Source organism: Rhipicephalus microplus, chromosome 2 (assembly GCF_043290135.1).
Source record: "Rhipicephalus microplus isolate Deutch F79 chromosome 2, USDA_Rmic, whole genome shotgun sequence".
In the NCBI taxonomy this organism is placed as follows: domain Eukaryota; kingdom Metazoa; phylum Arthropoda; class Arachnida; order Ixodida; family Ixodidae; genus Rhipicephalus; species Rhipicephalus microplus.
Genome location: NC_134701.1, coordinates 64556386 through 64574846, shown reverse-complemented (window position 1 = coordinate 64574846; position 18461 = coordinate 64556386). Strand labels below are relative to the sequence as shown.

At 46.3% G+C, this 18461-nt stretch overlaps 1 protein-coding gene across 4 annotated transcripts in view; it reads right to left on the bottom strand.

Annotated features, from left to right (window-relative positions):
* The window catches only part of LOC119170865 (heat shock protein beta-6), a 171684-nt gene that overhangs the window by 83821 nt on the left and 69402 nt on the right, over positions 1–18461 (bottom strand). For 3 of the 4 annotated variants that reach the window (XM_075886517.1, XM_075886520.1, XM_037422145.2), the window contains exon 1: positions 11519–11680. The exons of the other annotated variant lie outside the window; for it this stretch is intronic. The gene's annotated coding sequence lies outside the window, so the exon portion shown is untranslated. Of the gene's footprint in view, positions 1–11518; positions 11681–18461 lie in introns of those variants that run through there. 4 annotated transcript variants of the gene reach the window in all.

Here is an 18461-nt window from a genome sequence, read left to right as displayed (position 1 = left end):
ACTTTTATTATATTTGCTTAATTATTCGCTGCTTGAACGTTTCTTGTTCTGTATGCTTCTCCCTTCAGTAACAGCGCGAAAGGGGTCTTTGAGCGTTAGTAAATGATGATGATGACATTATGCACGATCATTACATCTAAATGCCACTGGTACGCAGCAATATTATGATCGGAACCACATAATTCAACACTGTTGCTTGCCGTATTGTTGTACAACAACCAAATAGACATTACCCTCTTCAAAATGTGTCTCCTAAAACGCGGTTACCAAGCACGATGGCGTAGCGAGTCGACTAACTTGCCGTGTTCAGGGCGGAGCTATGTCGATCTTTGTAAGATATTCACGCACCGCCTGTTCCGCAGTTAGCAGCGCGCACACGTGGTGCATGAGCCGCAGTCTCCGTTGGGTCACGCACATTTCCGGTTATAGAAATGACGCGCCGCGCAAATGCTTGCCGACACAGTCTGCAGTGCCACGTACAGGTGTATATACAGGCTCCCACTATTCAACGTAAATGAGGGCACAACAGCAAACGCATGCTTGCTGGATTTCGGGCCGACCGGTCGCGCGCTCGCGCGCTCCGCGCGCTTGCGACCTCCGGCGTCATCGTGGCTCTGGCCGACTGGGCTCGCCCTACGTCACCTCCTGCCGCCGACGACCTTCCACCTCCGACGACAGTGCAGCTCTGACTTACTGGACTTGCTCTACGCCATCCACCGACGCCGAAAGGAGCTCTCGCAGGTGCGCCCCGTCCTCGGACTCCAGTGACCGTGCTTCATCTTTCCTATCTCTTCTATCCCCTCATCTTGTCGTCGCTCGCTCTGGCTCACCACCTCACGTCTCTTCCTCTCTTCTCCTTCTTCGGCTTTCCTACATCTTTACTCCTATCCTTTTTTTATCCCTCCTCACCCCCCCTCCCTCGTGAGCTACTGTGGCGGTGTCGCTCACTGAAGCAGACAATAACGGGGCTCACTTTTCTCTTCTTTTCTCTTTTTAAGAATCACTTCAGAGGGCACAACATCGTTGGCACACGATATGGGAGCGACACTTAGTTTTCATTGCTTGGTACACACGCACTAACCTTATCCGCAAATAAGAGCCTGATATTGTTCTGCGGCAGTAACATGCCGATGTACGTACGACGAGACAAAATCGTGTGACGCCTCCCACAATCGAGATAACTCGGAAACATATCAGCAGGTGCCAATGAGGTCCTTCGTGGCTTCAAAAACATAAAACCGATTCGATTACGAGAATAATTAAACTCTGTTTAACTGCACAAGTCTGTTAAGTGCACAACTCTGTTTTGCACCTCTGGAAGAGGTGCAAAACAGAGTTGTGCGCGGGCCCGCCCTAGCGGCGGCGATGAAGAACTCTGCAAGTGAAATAAAAAAAAACACGGTGCACTCGACTTTACACGTGCTAAGCAAACGCAAGCGCGAACACGCTTAGCGTCGCAACAAACACGCATTTCCCCCTCCCCCCAGCGGCCAATGTGACCCTTCGCTGGCACCGCCGCAGGAGCACAAGGAGTCCAAGTATGCAGCGTCGGTTGTCGTAATACCGCAAGGGTTGCATTCCCAAGGACACGTGCATGGTGCATGCTCCGTCCCCACACCCCACCCCCCTTTTTTTTCGGAAGCGCCAACGACTGGTGTTGGTCCCCACGAGCGCGATATGTAAACGGGGAGCGATGATTGCATAACTGTAGATTGCACGGTGAACCATGCATAATGAAATGCACTAATCGGAGAAATCTCACAACGAAATGCACTCATATACAGCCTATTCCTCACAATATGAATTAAAATGCCTATCAAGAACTCTCATTCGAAACGTACACCCAACAATACCGTATGCCCATACGAGAACACAATGATTCATAGGTGTTGATCGAGATTAATGATGAGGCACATGTGTCATATGAGAAGTCCCGATGGGTATGTTCTTCATCACCAGAGCTAGATCAATAACACTCTGTTAAGTGAAGGGATAATTCGCGTGTTTCACAAGTGCCGCGCTGTTCATCACAGTGCACCGATAAGGTTACATACTTAATCGCGGTTCGACCACCAACGCCATCAGTTGTCTGTCTCCCCTTGTTAATATGTCCACAAACAATGACGGCATCTCTAAGATGTGCGACGGCTCAAGGTTTAATGTAACAAGGAGTTGTGTGGCATTTGCTTGCTTTAACCAGAATGTTTTACGTTTTCTATCTTCAAGGCAATGCGTTGATTGAGAATAGGAAGCCCGCTTTCAAAATTACTTCTATGCCTGACCAAGCTATGCTTTCTATATAGTTGTTCTTCCACTGGCATAGGGTGTGCATGACAGTTGCTTGCAGCGTATTACGTACGCCGAGAAAAGCAAATTTTTCAGAAATTTCAAGCTATTAAAAAGATACTTTTTTCTTAAGGTTTTTTTTCGAGATTTTGCCAAATACGACAAAAAATAAATTTGCTTTGGCTTATGGAAATAGTTTATTGCCAAGTGCTAAAAGCAATAATTTTCATTATGTAAAACACAAAAATGAAATGATTTCTCTCTTTTCACAAACACATACGGCCTTTAACCGATCCAAGACAAGCCAGAAGCATCACCGTGGACTCCTTTATTTATACAGAAACCCCTTAGTATCTTTAGCGGCTCACACGTTGCCTACTCGAAAATATTTCGCCCAGCGTCCGAGGATGCTACAGCTGCTGCTATTCAAAGCATCATTCGTAGGCATGAACAAGCCGACAGGCCAATATAAATTATCTGGACGCCGGGGCATACGGGTGTGCCCGGGGGCAACACGGCGGCACACGCCGCTGGTGCTTCCGCAGGTGGGTCGACCAATCTTTCTCTGCCCCCAACCCTCAGGGTGAACCCGTATGAGCTCTTAAGTCAAATGGCTCCCTCGGTAGCCACAATGCACTACGTGCGCACGTCCCTGCGTCATGCTAGTAAAAAACGCATTGCGCAAGTTACCTCACCAGTCCTATTTTCCAGCAAATGTGCGCTTTCACGCTCCGAAGAAGTCTTCATTATTAAGGTCTACGCAAATTCTGCATACACACCATACTCTTTAGCAAAATGGCGATAACCGGGCATCGCGACACTGACGTGCAATCACTGCGGGCTGCGCTGCGGCAGTGTTCCACATTTGAAAAAGGGCGAATGGCCATACAAGCTTTGCCAACCACAAATTATCGTGAAGCGCTCCTTACGGACCCGGACACGCAGTTATTATTTGCCCAATATGGAAACGGAGCGGCCTGATCAGAGTGGTTTAGGGGGTCCGACAAACCACAGTATTGACCCTATACCGCCGCAGTAGCAGTGATGGTGAATACAATAAGTGTAAAACCCGTGACACTGCGAACTATTAGTGTAGTTAGAAAGTCCTCCTTATCCCCCAAAAAATTCTGTGCCTCCACTTTTTTTTCTTTTTTCAATAATCGACTTTCCATTCATCCATCCATTTATCTCGCTGTGAATGGGTGCGGCTTCCTATAATTGCTACAGCAATTAGCACAACGAACCCAGAAATGTCAATTTCGCCTTGACTTCGACTATGGAAACATTGACGCGTATCTCATAATCATATGGTGGTTTGGGACGTTAAACCCCATATATCATCTATGGAAACTTTGATCAAGATGATAAAAAGATGAACGTCGAACTTATATTTAAAGTCAGTATCACTGGCTTCATCTCTGCTTTTATTCACCATATTAAGACGTCGCAGTGGAAAAGCGTAGCTTCTGTTGCGGCGCCTACAGACAGCAAGTGCCGTTTCCCGCCAACGGTCTCCCCGACCGTGAAGTGCATCCACAAGTCGCCAATAGGTGCAACCATAGTAGAATCTGTTTGTACACTGTCTTATAAGCGGACTTCCTCCACAGGTCGAAAAAGTGCGCGAGGGAAAGCCAAAACTGAACATTAACGGGTACCAAAACATCAGAAACCGCCCCCAACATGACCACACCCGAACGACAAAACTATACGCTATAGACTCAAGCTAAGCTGACGCTGGGGCGGGCTTTATTTGATGTCGATGGCGAGTGGTCAGCCGTCGTTTGGTGTTTTGCTATCATATGCGACGTTTTCGTTTCCCGTTCAACGCTGGCTCTTGCATAAGCTACGTTTTAGCCCACGGAAATTTTAGCCAATTTTCCCAACTGCGCCGAAAAAAACAAACAGAAAGAAAGCCCTTTGTTTTTTTTTTCGAAATTTCCAGTTTTTTTCTGCACTTCACATCTATAATTACTTCGCATGGCATCTCAATCACTTCGCATCTCAATGTGCGCCCAGCTGCGCACATTGAGTGAGGTCTGTTTTAGGCATGCAGATGTCTGAGTTGTCTCGCTGGCTCAACCACTAGGAAGCGTTACAGGGGTTTAGAAATCGATATTTAAGCGTAACTGCGAAACAGCCAGCGCAGGACACTGATCAATCAGAGTCAAGCCATATTCACACGTGCGGTACGAACGGATCCTCGGCAAGGATCGTAAGCGTAAAAGCAAGCAACCTTATGAGCTTGTTTAGAAGTAGTTGTATTTAGCGAAAATTACGTAACATTTGGGGCGTAAATCTTGACGGGCGCGCAACGTTGGCGACAATCGGTGATGCGACCGTTACATATGACTAATGGACAAAGAATTTCGGTTTTCACTTCCCTTGATTTCAAGCCTCCCTTGATTCTAAGTTTTTGTGCGGCGCCATGCCGTACAGCGTGTCTGTGCGGCTGGTTTGGCGCTTGGGGGGCACACGCGACGGGCGTTATTGAGAGCGCTCGTCGCGTCTCCCCTTTAGTCCAACCAACCCAGCCATGACCAGACACGCGAACCTTGCTAGGCTTCCACAATACGTTTTTTCCATTTTCCTGTGCGGCCCTCTGGCGTTTTGGTAGGAGCCGGGAAAGGCGGCATTGGCAAGGCCTCCAAGACCCGGAGTCGTTTCACGGCTTATCCGCTAGGATGCGCCGCGGCATCGTGGAAGAGGAGGATTACGCACACTCGGAGTGGTGATTGGCGCGTCGTAAAAAAAATGTATCGTGCCTTAAAGATTCATGTGAACATACGTAGTCGCTAGCAACGCAAACGGACGATACTGTTGTTACGTGACACGACACTTACAGCAAGATGCCCGAACAGTCTGAACGTGGCTTCAGTGTGCCGGCAACCGCCACGGGAGAAATATAATTGTTGGGGTTTAACGTTACGAGAAACGTCCTATTGAAGAACTCCGGAAATTTCGACGGGTCTGCATAAGTACACGGGCCTCGAGGACTTTCGTGTCTGTCGAAAATGCAACCGGCATTCGATCCCACAACCTCGGTAGTCGACTACCCTGACGACTAGACTTCCGTGGCGGGTGAAACTGCCGTCGCGTGTTGTTTGGAAAGACCTCGCCCGCCTTTTTTTTTTTTTTTTGTTGAACGTGCACAAACCCTCAGTCGCCTATATAGTTCGCCAGCCACGTGGAGAGCTTTCCGGTGAATCACGTTTGTTGCCTACGTCATTTCACGATGACGTATATACCATAAAGATCCACGGGACGGAGTCCAGGGCGCGAAGTGGTCGACCTGTCGTCACCGCGGTTTCGGAGCAGACGTGTTTCGCGCACCTTCTGTCACTCAAAGCGGAGTATTGTCTCAGCTGCCAAGTTGAAATCAGGTTCAGCTGCAGGGCCGCGTTGTGTGATGACGACGACGAGGCGTCCAGAATAGCACAACTCGCGCGCTTTCCCGTCGGTGCTGTAACCGCCGTTACTCCTTGCTGTTCGGTGAAACGCGACCGATTCCCCACTCCATCCGCACACATTCATCAGTCTGTATAGCCCCCCCCCCCCCTTACCTTTCGAACAGGACCAAGCGTGCAGGCCCGCCTAATGTGCCTTTTTCGCACAACCTCATAGACCCCGAAATGAAATGCGCACCGTTTTTCCCGCTCTTCTGACGCTTCATCACGCGTCCACATGTATTCCTACGTCCGAAATGTACGAGCCGAAGACGTCATTTGAGCGCTATTACCTCCATCGCCAGCAACACGGATCATTCAATACCGCTGTTTAGAATTTGTAACACCACTCCTCGCTGTAACGCTGCGCAAAGGGCAGTGACAGTATTTGAATAAGTATATAAAATAGATACGAAAAAAAAGGAACTGCCCCCCCCCCCCCATGCGTTTGTAGACATAGAAAGAAAGCCACAAGAATTCCTCATGCAGAGAGCGAGCGTTCCAGATATCGTTCTTCAGAGTTCGTCCTTCTAGGTACGGGATTCTAACACGAGACCGACGTCTGTTCAACTTGAACATATTTTAACACAGCGCCCGAATCCACGGACACAAGAGAAGGGACAAACCGCAGCACTTACTCGCAACTGAATTTATTCGAAGACATGAACGAAAAAAAAAAAAGAACACTTAAACTTCACCCCCATGTGACCGCGCTACAGAAATAAAACGGTATGCCAGCTGACGTTTTCAACACACATACACACACAAAAAAAACTTGATATCGGGCTATCTGGGAACCTAACTTGGCCATCTATAGAAGATACGCTAATGCACTGTTCATCCCTCTTTTTGATATTATATGCTTCAATTATTTTCCGCGTGTTTTGCATCTCTGTGTGCCGACAGAACTATAGCTTCATGAAAGGTAGGAGCGCAATGGTGCTGCGCAGCATGTTGGGACACTTGCGAGTATACATTTTTTTGCAAAGAACGCCTGTGTTCCAACAACCTAATGTTAGTGCATCTGCTTGTTTGGCAAATGTATACACGACTACAAGAGCACGGCAAAAGATGCACGATACTTTTCCCACACTGCACAAAAGGAGGCACGTGTCTGACCCCACAGCCTTCTGTATAGATACCCCCGACTCGCGCATCTTAACTTTTCGCCTAACCATTGCACAAACCTTATTCAACTTATCAGGTGACGAGAAAAGCCGGTCCAACTTGCCACTTTAGCGTACGGCAAACTTCCCGTGAAAAGGCTCTGAACGTCACCGCTGACACACACGTTTAGTGCCAGCCAAATGTCATCCAATTCCTCTGTACTGAGGACCAAGCTGTCGTGTTAACATGATTCGAGGAACCGAGGGCTTATAGTCGTGGCCGTTTCGTGACTGCGAGCTGACGTCATCCCTGGCACGCGCCTGCCGAAGCCATGCGTATACTCAACGGAACTCGAGTGAGTGCAGCACGACTACGTCAAGGTTTCTATTTAAAGAAACGCTGATCGAGCACGTAGCCCGTTTCTGCATCCGCCGTACATACACTGCTGCAAAAACCAAAGCGTTCTCCCGCGTATTTATACGCCTGCATAATTTGCACAACAACCACTGCAAAATAGGGAGAGGCGAAGGGTAGTGGCGCATGATCACCCCCCCCCCCGAAATCTTTCAGTCTAGCACGTATTATACACTCAATCATAGGAACTCGCGTGCAAACATACAGGAGGGTAGATTAACCGCACCTCCCCCTCGAAAAACATTATACGCTACGACCCTGACAAGACAACGATAGGCAAGATCAGCTCCGTGCACTTAAGACAAGTTTTCCTACATTACACAAAACTTACGTCATTTGAAAGGGTTAATGGGTTTGAAACCGCTGCGACGCGTTTCCTTCATCCTTAGTACTCAAACACGAACAGTTGGCGCGGCGGCACAGATGGGTTCGAGCACGCGCTACCGCATATACGCAATTAAACTTGCAGAAGGAGGGCCCTCCTATACAATGTTCCCGTTATAACACTCGCAGTGTACAACACATGCGGCGTCAGAACCTCGAGGAGTACAACCTTCAGGCGCACTTGCGCCATCCTGTCCGCTGCCTGCCTTGACCCATCCCTGTTCCTGGGATGTCCTGGCCTTGAAGTGGACCGTCCCACTGCAGCCCGCGCAGATTGAATTATGTTCGAGAGCCGGCGCAGAACCCATCGCCATCGACCTTCCAATCAACGAGCGCCGAAATGTATTTAGCAGTAGACTCTTACGGAATGCTCTCTCTGGGACGCCATGCTCATCCTAATCCCTTCAGTGTGAAAGGCGCGATAAGGCGTTAGGGCAGGTGGTGGGTTAACTTTTGCAAACGTGAGAAGTTTGACGAGGGAATACACCTTATTGAACTGTGCGGAACAAAAACGCATTTACTATGGCTAAGACTTATCATTTTAATTTTTTTCCGAAATCTCTTTCACCATTTAACACATAGGGCGTAAAAAGGAAAAACTGGAGAAAAAGCCTGAAACTGTTCGGCTTGATAAAGCTCCAGTGCCCTAGGCAGACAGAGCTGAAGCAGGCTTCAGAACAATATAATACAGCATGTTACAAAGCATAGAGAGTTATAGCAATAATTTTCAGCTTAATATAGAATAAACGCTTAAATGAAAAGTGTAGCGCCTAAACTAATATATAGCCATTCTCCAAATACAACTCAGAAACATTTTTTAGACATATAACATAGAAAAGTACAATAGGAGCAGTATGCTATCATAGAACCATAAAATATTCTTTTTTTAACTTTTTTTTTATTATCCCATGTTAATTAGCCGCTACACTACTTTAACCATGCGGCGTTCGCCGGTCGTAACTTCCGCTCAGTGCATACAAGCAGAGCCCCCCTTCAACCGGAAATGAATATCGCCAAATTCCCTTCCCTAAAAGCTCCGTCCAAGTTCCTTCGGCACGTGAATGGGAGACATGGATGACAAGCATCTATGCAGCAACTGCAGGCCACGCTGTACCTCGCGTGAGCGCACCTTCTCCTTCCACTGACGCCGGTCCTAAAGTCGTATTAGTGCGTCAGCTCTTTTTTAAAGACGATAGTCTTTCTTGGAGACCTTCGACGCAGAAATTTTGGTCTGTCTGTACATTTGTGTGTCCACTCTTACGAGCATCGGGTACTTGAAACGGCCGACCCCATCCGCAGCGACCACAAATGTTGCTCAAGGTTGAGCGTTCATGCTGGTGCAATTATAAATTAAAAATGAATTATTGCGCATGTCCGGGGCACCAAAACAACACGCATATATTCTGCATATGTATCTCTTGCTAGAAAACGCATATATAAGTAATTTTAAAGACCATAGCGCTTATCACGCTGGGCCTGCCATGCAACGCTTGCACGGAACGGGGAGTGTTTCCAATGCTTTGCTGAGACGAGATAGTGGTGGCACCTACCCGTCGCCTCTCGTTCTACACCTTATCACCTCTGAGACGGGCGCGCACGGCCAGGCGCTTTGGTTTCCTAGAGAAACTGCCAGATGGCGATCATGTCTCACGTGTGACACGACTTGATGCGCTTGTTCGCCTCCGCTGCACGCTCGAGGCACTCTAGCGCAGCGCCCCCGGAATACCATTCACCGATTTTCTTGCGCAGAACATCAAATAAATGTTTTGCTCACTCCCTCCACACGCAAGACTATCATCTTTCGACGACATTTGCAGATTACATGCAGATACGGGGCCATTTTTTTCTGTCTCCTTCATTGGCACCGGTTATTCAATAAGAATGATACTCAAAAGAACATTTCCATTCACAAACAAGAAAATGTGTATCTTTGTCTTGTCTTTTCCTTATCTTTGGATAGCGTGATACAGTTATCGAAGCGCAACTAAGGAAAACTATTGTAAAAAAAGATCCTTCCATTCGCTTGAACTTGATTAGACATGCGCAGGTTTTACACTAGCATGCTTCCTCCGTCCGTTTCATCCAATTGAAAGCTTATATTCTACGCGCCCCTCACGGTTAGAATACACGGACTTGGTTTGAGATCTGACTATATTGCTATTAAGCATTGTAATGGGATTCATATAAAGATTGCTTCGCGCACGATACGTCCGTTCGAATGATTTTCATCCATGAAAGCTAATTAAGACCCACTCGAATCAGTAATGCGCAGTGATCTCCACTTGATACTACTGTTTTCTCATGACTCCACCAAAGGAACTCTTAAATGTAAACTCTTCAGCCTTTAAGACCGTGGTATGTTTGTATATAGACCGTGGTAATAAACTTTGGTATGTTATGTCTCTTGTCCTCGTCACCAGTAGCAAGCTGCGACTGGAACCAGCCAGACATTTCCGTAGCGGCAGCCAAAAATTCTACCGCCTTCAACAACACATTGAACAATTCTCAAATGCCCCGTCCATACCTCAATATCATGACTGACATTGTTACACTCACTGCATTATTCCCAAGGATCATGCAACAAGTCTAATTCGTTTTCTCCTAATGCATACTCTACGTGTTTCAACCGAAAGTACTTAAATGAGTGCAGAGGCCAAGAAGGCCCGAGGCAGTGCACATGCATCAGTTACAGCAGAAGAAAGTAGTCTGCCGCGCCAGATAAGCGAGAAATTACAGAGATAGAGAGGTTGAGGAAAGGAAAAGAAGGCAACTTCCACAGCCCTAATTGGGAGCACGGCTCAGCCCGAATTAGGCAGTCGTGGCAAGTTGTGTGCATCTCAACTTCGAAACAGAACGGCGGTCTTTCTCGCTTGTTCGTTCGTCGATGTGGAGGCGCTGACCCGCCAAAAGCTTCGCTCTAGTATTGGGTAAACTCGCGGAATTTAAACTCCGCAGCAGAGTGCATTTGCACTTTCGCAGTTGGAAGGTTTATTTGTGCATATACAAGAGAGAGCCGCCAAAAGCAGATAAGACAGAAAACAAACAAGTTACAGTCATCAGCCGTACCCGAATGCCGACTGGAGAGTAGCATCTGCTAAATATATCCGTTCATCCGTGCTTTGTTTATCTAAGCTTCGCAAGGAATGTCACCCCTCGAGACGAAAAACAAAAGCAAATAGGACGATAAGCACTGCGGCACGCGCCAAATGTTCGCTAAACTTAACCGCACTGCGCTGTTTGTTGCGGTTGGAGTTTACAAAAAACAAGCGGCGGCCCAATCAAAGACACACAGGATGCGATATATCAAATTTAGGCACCTACCCGAGACTATACAATGCCTACGACAAAACGCAGGTTGGCGTACGCTGGTGGATCACCAGCTGTCAAATGTAGAGAGTTTAGTTTGGAGTCCTCGCAGTGATCGGTTTATTTCGTCAGAGTCCTGTTAAAAATGAACATCAGGCACGTGAAACACGGCTTCACGACGACACACAGAGATCAGAACTTACCATGTGGCCGGGTCCGCCTGCCTATTCCCGCTTGAACGAGTCCCGCCGGCCGGGAATAAACCCCCGATCAAAATGAGCGCGCACGCTTGACCCCGATCTGGACCGCTACGCCAACAAAAAGCGGCTACGAGGGGGGGAGCGGCATTACAATGGGATCTACACGGGGCGCATCACACATCGCAATCGTACAGGCCTCGCAACACTAATAGCCGGATGACAGCCCCGTAAAGAGTCCCAGTCTCGTTTTCCGCCTCTAACTAGCTCGTCGTGAAGCGTCTGGGAACTCGAATAATGATCGGCGATGAAGAAAAAAACCGTGCCCGGCGCACACTAGCGAGTTGACGACGCTTTGAAGAAAAAGGATGTCGGACTCACTTGGCAGCTGCTTCTTGGCCGACGTCGGTCGCTGGGTCTGTACTGACCGAGACTATTCGCTATCCGTCGTCGATTGGGCGGCGCGCTCGCGAAGCCGGCAGCTTTTAATACTTGCTAGGCGAAGCTCCCCGAACACGTCTACGCACCGCTCCAAAAGCAGCGACACGCCTGACTCATTGAAGGAACGCGAGGGCAAAACGCGTTTCCCTCAGCACCCGCCGCGCATGCGCGCTGTTACACCGAGCGCCCGCTGGTTGGTTGCTATGGCGACGCCCAGTGTTTACCTTCGTCAGCCGGCTTTCTCGCCATCACGGTGGTCCCACAGACAAGACATACCACAACCTCGCGTTGCAAGGTTGTGGTATTTTGGTTAACGTGTAACCATAGAAAAAAGGCCATGAATACCGGACGAGATGCGACATAAAAGAAGGGCGAGGGGATAACGTAGCCATGGTCGTTGTTTGCTCAGACAACGTAGCACCGTGCTGTGAGAGAGCAAAGAAAAAGAAATGCACACCGATGGGGCGCTGCTCCGAAACCGAAACAAGATTGCTTGAGGCGCGGGGGTTTGCGCGGTTCGGGGCTAATTCGCTGCGCTAGCACATCGCACTGTTAAAAATGCATGAATAGTTTCAATTAATTAAACACGGTCAAAGGCTTAAAATAGACTACGCGAAACGGTTATTTCACTCCCTTTGAAGTTACCAGCGACCACAGCCACTGCCAGTGGACCTTCACTGTTATGTTATTATCTTTTGCTGCTCCAACTATGTTTCAAAATACAGCAAACAAACGAGCGGTCAAAGGTTTTGCAGTGTGACGCAAGAAGAAACGAAATCACCTCGTGCGTGGAAAATACAGTTTTTGGTTCGTTGACGCCATAGTTGTCAGTTCCCGTGCAAGGCCACATTTCATATCAGTGAAAAACGCAAAGATGTGACCTTCCGTGTAACTGTATGTACAGGTTAAACAACTATTTAGTCACAGGTGCCACACTACGGCCTGACATATTCATGTTGTCGTTTAGGGAACAAAAATTTCAATCTTCGTCGACTGAAACTACGCCGCATTCGATACAAACTGTGCAGTGACAACATGCCAACTACTGCCGCATTAACTTTAATACCAAATCTTTTAACTAATAATGAATCTTTGTAAAAGCATCATTCAGGGAGGAGCATTTTTCTTCGTACTTTGAGTGTTATTGTTATGTTGCTCGTGTTGTTCTTGTGATCGCCAGGGAGTACCACACCGGGCTCTTGCCCCTCCCCCTTTTCGCTATATATATATATATATATATATATATATATATATATATATATATATATATATATATATATATATATATATATATATATACATATATATCACAGCTACTGCACGAGGCTGTACGCGGCACAAAATTGCTGATTGGCTTCTATCAAAAGTCGGCAAAAATGGTGGAACTCACTTAGACTTATTCATAAAATATATTTTGCGCTAATGGTTCACTTGGACTCATATTTACAATTTTTCTATACGGACTCACTTGTACTCAAACTCACCGAAATATTACTCATCTGGGCTCACTCAGACTGACGCGAGATCTGGTAATGATTGTTGGGGTTTACCATCCCAAAACCATCACACGATTATAGGAGATGCACGCTCGATCTGAGTCTGAGTGAGGCTAAGTGAGTCGACTCATAAGTTTGATTGCCTAAAGTAAGCTTTTTCGGCCTTCGTATTTTTTTAAATGTCAATAGCTCACGTTTTCGATGCTCTTTGGGCACTTTTTCAACTTCTGGGTATGATTAATGAGTGGTTTCAAACCAGTAACAACATTTTTCTTGAGACAACATATGATGTATTAATCAAAAGTTTCCCTGGACGAGTTCATGGTGGGGAAGTCCAGACATCACCAACGTAATTTGCGCCGTTCATCCACAAATATTGAAATGGTGTGTGAACAAGACTGCTTCGGACTACGCGTGAGTAAATGCCAGTATTAAGGTAGGAACAGAAACTTCTTTCAACACTCACTCAAACTCAGTTTATTCAAAATATTATTCACATGAACACACTCACATTCAGACTCACGGCTTTATCTTAGTCTGCTTGAGTCAAAGACAGTGGTTCGCGGACCACTGTCTCATTTATTTATTTATTTATTTATTTATTTATTATTTGCTTATTTGTTTGTTTATTTATTTATTTATTTATTTATTTATTTATTTATTTATTGTTCGCTTACATACTTAGTTAGGTACCACGCAATGCAGTTTTCTTTCACTGCATTTGGAAAAACAGCAGCTGCAAGCGCATTTTTCGATTTCCGTTAACAGCGCAGGTCTCCGAAAACCCACAAGCAACATGCCGTCATCATCTTTTCTTTCTAGACATTTGAATACTGGTATACACAAATAGCATTCATCAATAATGCTCTTATCTTTGATCGACGAGAGGCGCATGCATTCTCATTAAGCCGAAGTGCATGTGTAGGCGACCAATTGATGATCAGCGCACAGGTTCCGATGCGCAAGAGGACCGCCACCTCGCAATGGCCAAAAAAGGACCGAATGCGCCGTTGGTGAACCGGTTGCCGGGCGCCCCACTCGCAGTCACCAAGGCTTCCGCCGCCGACGTTTCGTCCCGCCCACTTAACAACAAGATCGACGACGTCAGCGTGACGTCACTCGATCCGAGACGCGTATACTTCTCACGAGTGGGCCGACGCCTACGGTCACGGCGCCGCGCGAAGGGCGGGGAACGATCTAGAACAAGCGAGACACTTCCCTGGCAGCCCTCCACCGGGGCTGCCTCGATCTTGTTTTGAACGACAAAGCAAAAGGTTGGCACCACGCTTGACGCCGCCGCATTAAGCGACAAATTGACCAAAACTACTGGTCAATGGTGCAATGTTCTCCCTTCCCGGAATAGAAAGAATCGCTTGCAAGCGTGAAACAGAAAGGACACCGTCAATGTAGTATATACAGCGCGAAGTACGGCGAGGAAGAGACCGAGCGAGCCCCGACCACTACTGTTCTGAGCTGCATACCGAGTGTCTAGCCGGTACAAGTTTGATTGCATGCTAGCCCACACAGTCACGCGCAAGATGGCGAGACGGAATGAAGGAGAGATACTCAGTTTTCTCGCTTAACAGACTATTGCCAGAAAGTTGGAAATTCGTTAGGTGTTTGTGAACGGCATCATCCGAAGGTCCCCGAGAAGGAAGGATCACTCAACGCCTAAAACAACATGGGAATTACAGTCACCACATGCATGCACTATTCTAGATAACTGAAGTCCCGAAGGTGACAAGTGGCAAGCATCCATGGACAGGCCGGAAACACCAGCACAGGTGGCCATCGTCTCGAAAAAATTGTTTGATTTCCAATTATGTGGTAGAGTTGTGAGTGGCAAATTCACGTGTGAAGCAGAGAACACGCGAGGATGACCTGAAGGCCCTGAAAACCGGATCTACCGCCTTTGGCAGAGAGTGTTCTGATGAAAAAATTTCAAATAATGAAAAAATCTCGACATATCCACGAAGTGAACGAAAATGAGTGGGCGAAGCAATTGTATCGTTCAGTATTACTCGGTATTACCATAGATCACACAAGTCATTGACGACTCACGCATCATGTAATTAGGTGCCCAGTGGTGTACAGTCACCCCGCCGCGGTGGTGTAGTGGCAAAGGGCCGTTCCACGTGTTACCCGCACAGCCGCAGTGCAAGTGCCGGGACCTCTGCCACCCGCAAGCGGGCGACAAGTATACGCCAATTGGCAACGCTCTTTCACCTTCCACTTAGGTGCGGCAGGTGTGCCGGCACGTGCGTTGCGGCTGTGCGGGTAGCGCATGAAACGGCCCTAAGGTATTCGGCTGCTGACCCGCAGGTCGCGGGATCGAATCCCGGCTGCAGCGGCTGCATTTCCGATGGAGGCGAAAATGTTGTAGGCCCGTGTGCTCAGATTTGGGTGCACGTTAAAGAACCCTAGGTGGTCGAAATTTCCGGAGCCCTCCACAACAGCGTCTCTCAATATCTTATGGTGGTTTTGGGACGTTAAACCCCACATATAAATCAGTGGTGTGCAGTAATTTATTGGTCACAACTGGTATGATGTGTTGAGTTACGAACTTCGTTTTGCCTTCATTATAACTGCTTTGAGGTATCAAATCCTGCCTTAATTGACAAAGACGACGTCTGTGCACGTTCACCTGATGGTTCTTGGTTGTTTCCACATACGAAATGCATCGTAGAGCATATAGGGACGTCATATACTGCACAAACAAGTCATGACGATGATGATGATGACCTCAATGTATGGCTCACACCCACTCCGAGAGATTGTCCAAGAAACGAGTAATTATATTAAGGAGTTCACATATTGCTCGTAAATTTAATGAATTATAAAATCGGTAGAAGAAATTAAATTTTACTAATCCAGATATTTGAAATCAAAACCACCTTAATTGCATTAAGAATCTTTCTACAGCAGAACATATATCGCGGTGACAATGACCTAATGAGGAGGCTCCCAAGCAAAGAATGTTAGAAATAACAAAATCCAATGTAATTATGTTAAAAGCCGCTTCAAGAATGTTTTTCCTCCGCAACTTGAAGCGATTACACAATAAAAAATGGCAGATCCTATATACGTACAGTGGGAATCCATAATATACGAAGCATGGATAAGGAAGGTTAATATGCCGCTTTAAAATCAGCCCAACGTTACGACGCGGACGTAAATTTATTTATTTATTTATTATTTATTTATTTATTTCAATACCCTAAAGGCCCAATTGGGCATTACATAGGGGGATTTTAAATATATACATTTCAAGCAATGTGAACAGAAACAGGATACCAAATAGTAAACAATAAAAAGGAAACAGCGAGTAAATCGAATCACAGCATCAAGCCAAATACGTTCTCCAACATTAATCGAATACATATTCATTAGTACAATAATAATTTAAACACCTATGAAAATTGCATGGAAGAACACTGAATAAGTATCGGGAGCAAAAATAGCAGACGAAACGAGGGCCCCCAGACCCAGGTCAGCCATGTTTTTCACTATGCAAACAGCCCCGAAGCATTGAGTTAAATATGGAAGGATCTGTTATTTCTGCGATGTTAGGTGGAAGAGAATTCCACTCGGTTATGCATAATGATAATGTCGGATTTTGAAACTTCTTGGTCCTAGCAAAAATGGGGGCCACCTTGTGCGCATGACGCCATCTGTGGAAGTTATTTTCCTATAAACAACGCAATCATCCACGAAAAGACGAATTGATGAACTTATGTTAGATGTAATGTAATTAATGTATACTAAAGAGAGAATAGGACCCAGCACACTGCCTTGTGGCACACCAGATGTTACTCGGGTAAGATGAGATATGCAGTTGTCAAGTTTAACTGACTGAGACCTGTTTAGAAATTCTTGTATCCATGCAGTTGTTTTCTGGTCGAGGCTGGGGTGACATATTTTTAACATTAGCCGGTTATGGGGAACTCGATCAAAAGCCTTAGAAAAGTCTATGAAAAGCACGTCGATTCAGATGGACATATGAAGAGCTGTGTGCAGGTCTGTCACGAGTTCAAAAAGTTGAGTCTGACATGATAATTTTTCTCGAAAACCATGTTGGGTTTGGAAAAGTAAATTGTTACGGTTGAGGTGACGCATGACCTGGAAGTGTATGATGTGTCTACCTCGTGTAACTTACACGAGGTAGACGTGAGTGAAATCGGCCTATAGTTGTTGGGGTGATTGCTGTTACCGGACTTAAAGATGGGTACCACAATAGCCAATTTCCAGTCATCTGGTGTACAACCAGAGTCAAGGGATTCCTGGAAAATGAATGCAAGCAACTTAGCTGAATGTTGACAGGTTAATTTAAGTAGTTTGGCGCTGGTGCCATCGGGGCCGGGACTGGTTTTAGGGTGAAGTCGACTGATAGCACTAGCTACCCTGTGCTTTGTTCTTAGGATTGCTGGAAAAGAGTATTCAATGGGCAGTTGTGACAGTGAAATAGAATCATTCAGTGGAAGTTCGTCAGTGAATACCGTAGTAAAATGTTTGTTGAATTTTTCAGCGGAGTGTTCTACCGATAAGGTGCTGCCGTCTTCCCTCATTAATGCTGCGGTTGAGTGGGTGCTTTTGGAGTTCACGGTGTGTCAAATTTTTTAGGGTCCGTTTTCATGAGGTTAGGTAGCGTTTCATCAAAGAATTTATCTTTCGCTTGAAAAATGATAGTGGGTGTCTCAGCTGAAATGTTTTCGTAAGCTTCCCAATCTTGGGGACAGTTCGAGTGACTTGCTTTTCTTTAAACCCCTTTCTTCTTGTTCATGGCGCGTTTTAAGTCTCGCGTGAACCATGGGTCATCTGATCTAGAACTTATGGTTAGTTTAGGAACACAGGTAGCTTCAATTTCTTAAAGTTTATCCCGGAATAAACACCAGTTTTCATTAGTTGAATGGTCGTCAAAGTATTCGTAAAATTCCGCTGCGAAAGTGTGTAGCATACTGTTCATTTTTGTTATGTCGGTACGGGCATACTTCAGCAACTGTTTTTTTTTAATTTTTGATTTCCTTGCAGTAGGAAGTGAAACCAAGCATTGGACAACCCTGTGATCATTGATTTCTTCTAGCACGCGTGTGCTACAGATTTCGGGGCTGTTAGTTAGGACCAAGTCTAAAACCTGATTCTTCCACGTAGGTTTATGTACAAGTTATGTTAAATTGTGATAAAGAAGCAGCTGAAGAAATCGAATACATTCAGATCGATTATTGTGATGAAGGGCATACATAGTGGACCAATCTATTTCTAGATAATTAAAGTCACCGCCTAAGAATAAAAGCGAATTAGGAAATTTCTGTGTAACTTGTTCAATGGCATCACGAAGAAGTTCTGGAAACTCTGAATGGCTATCGGGGGTTGATAACAAGCGCCAATGA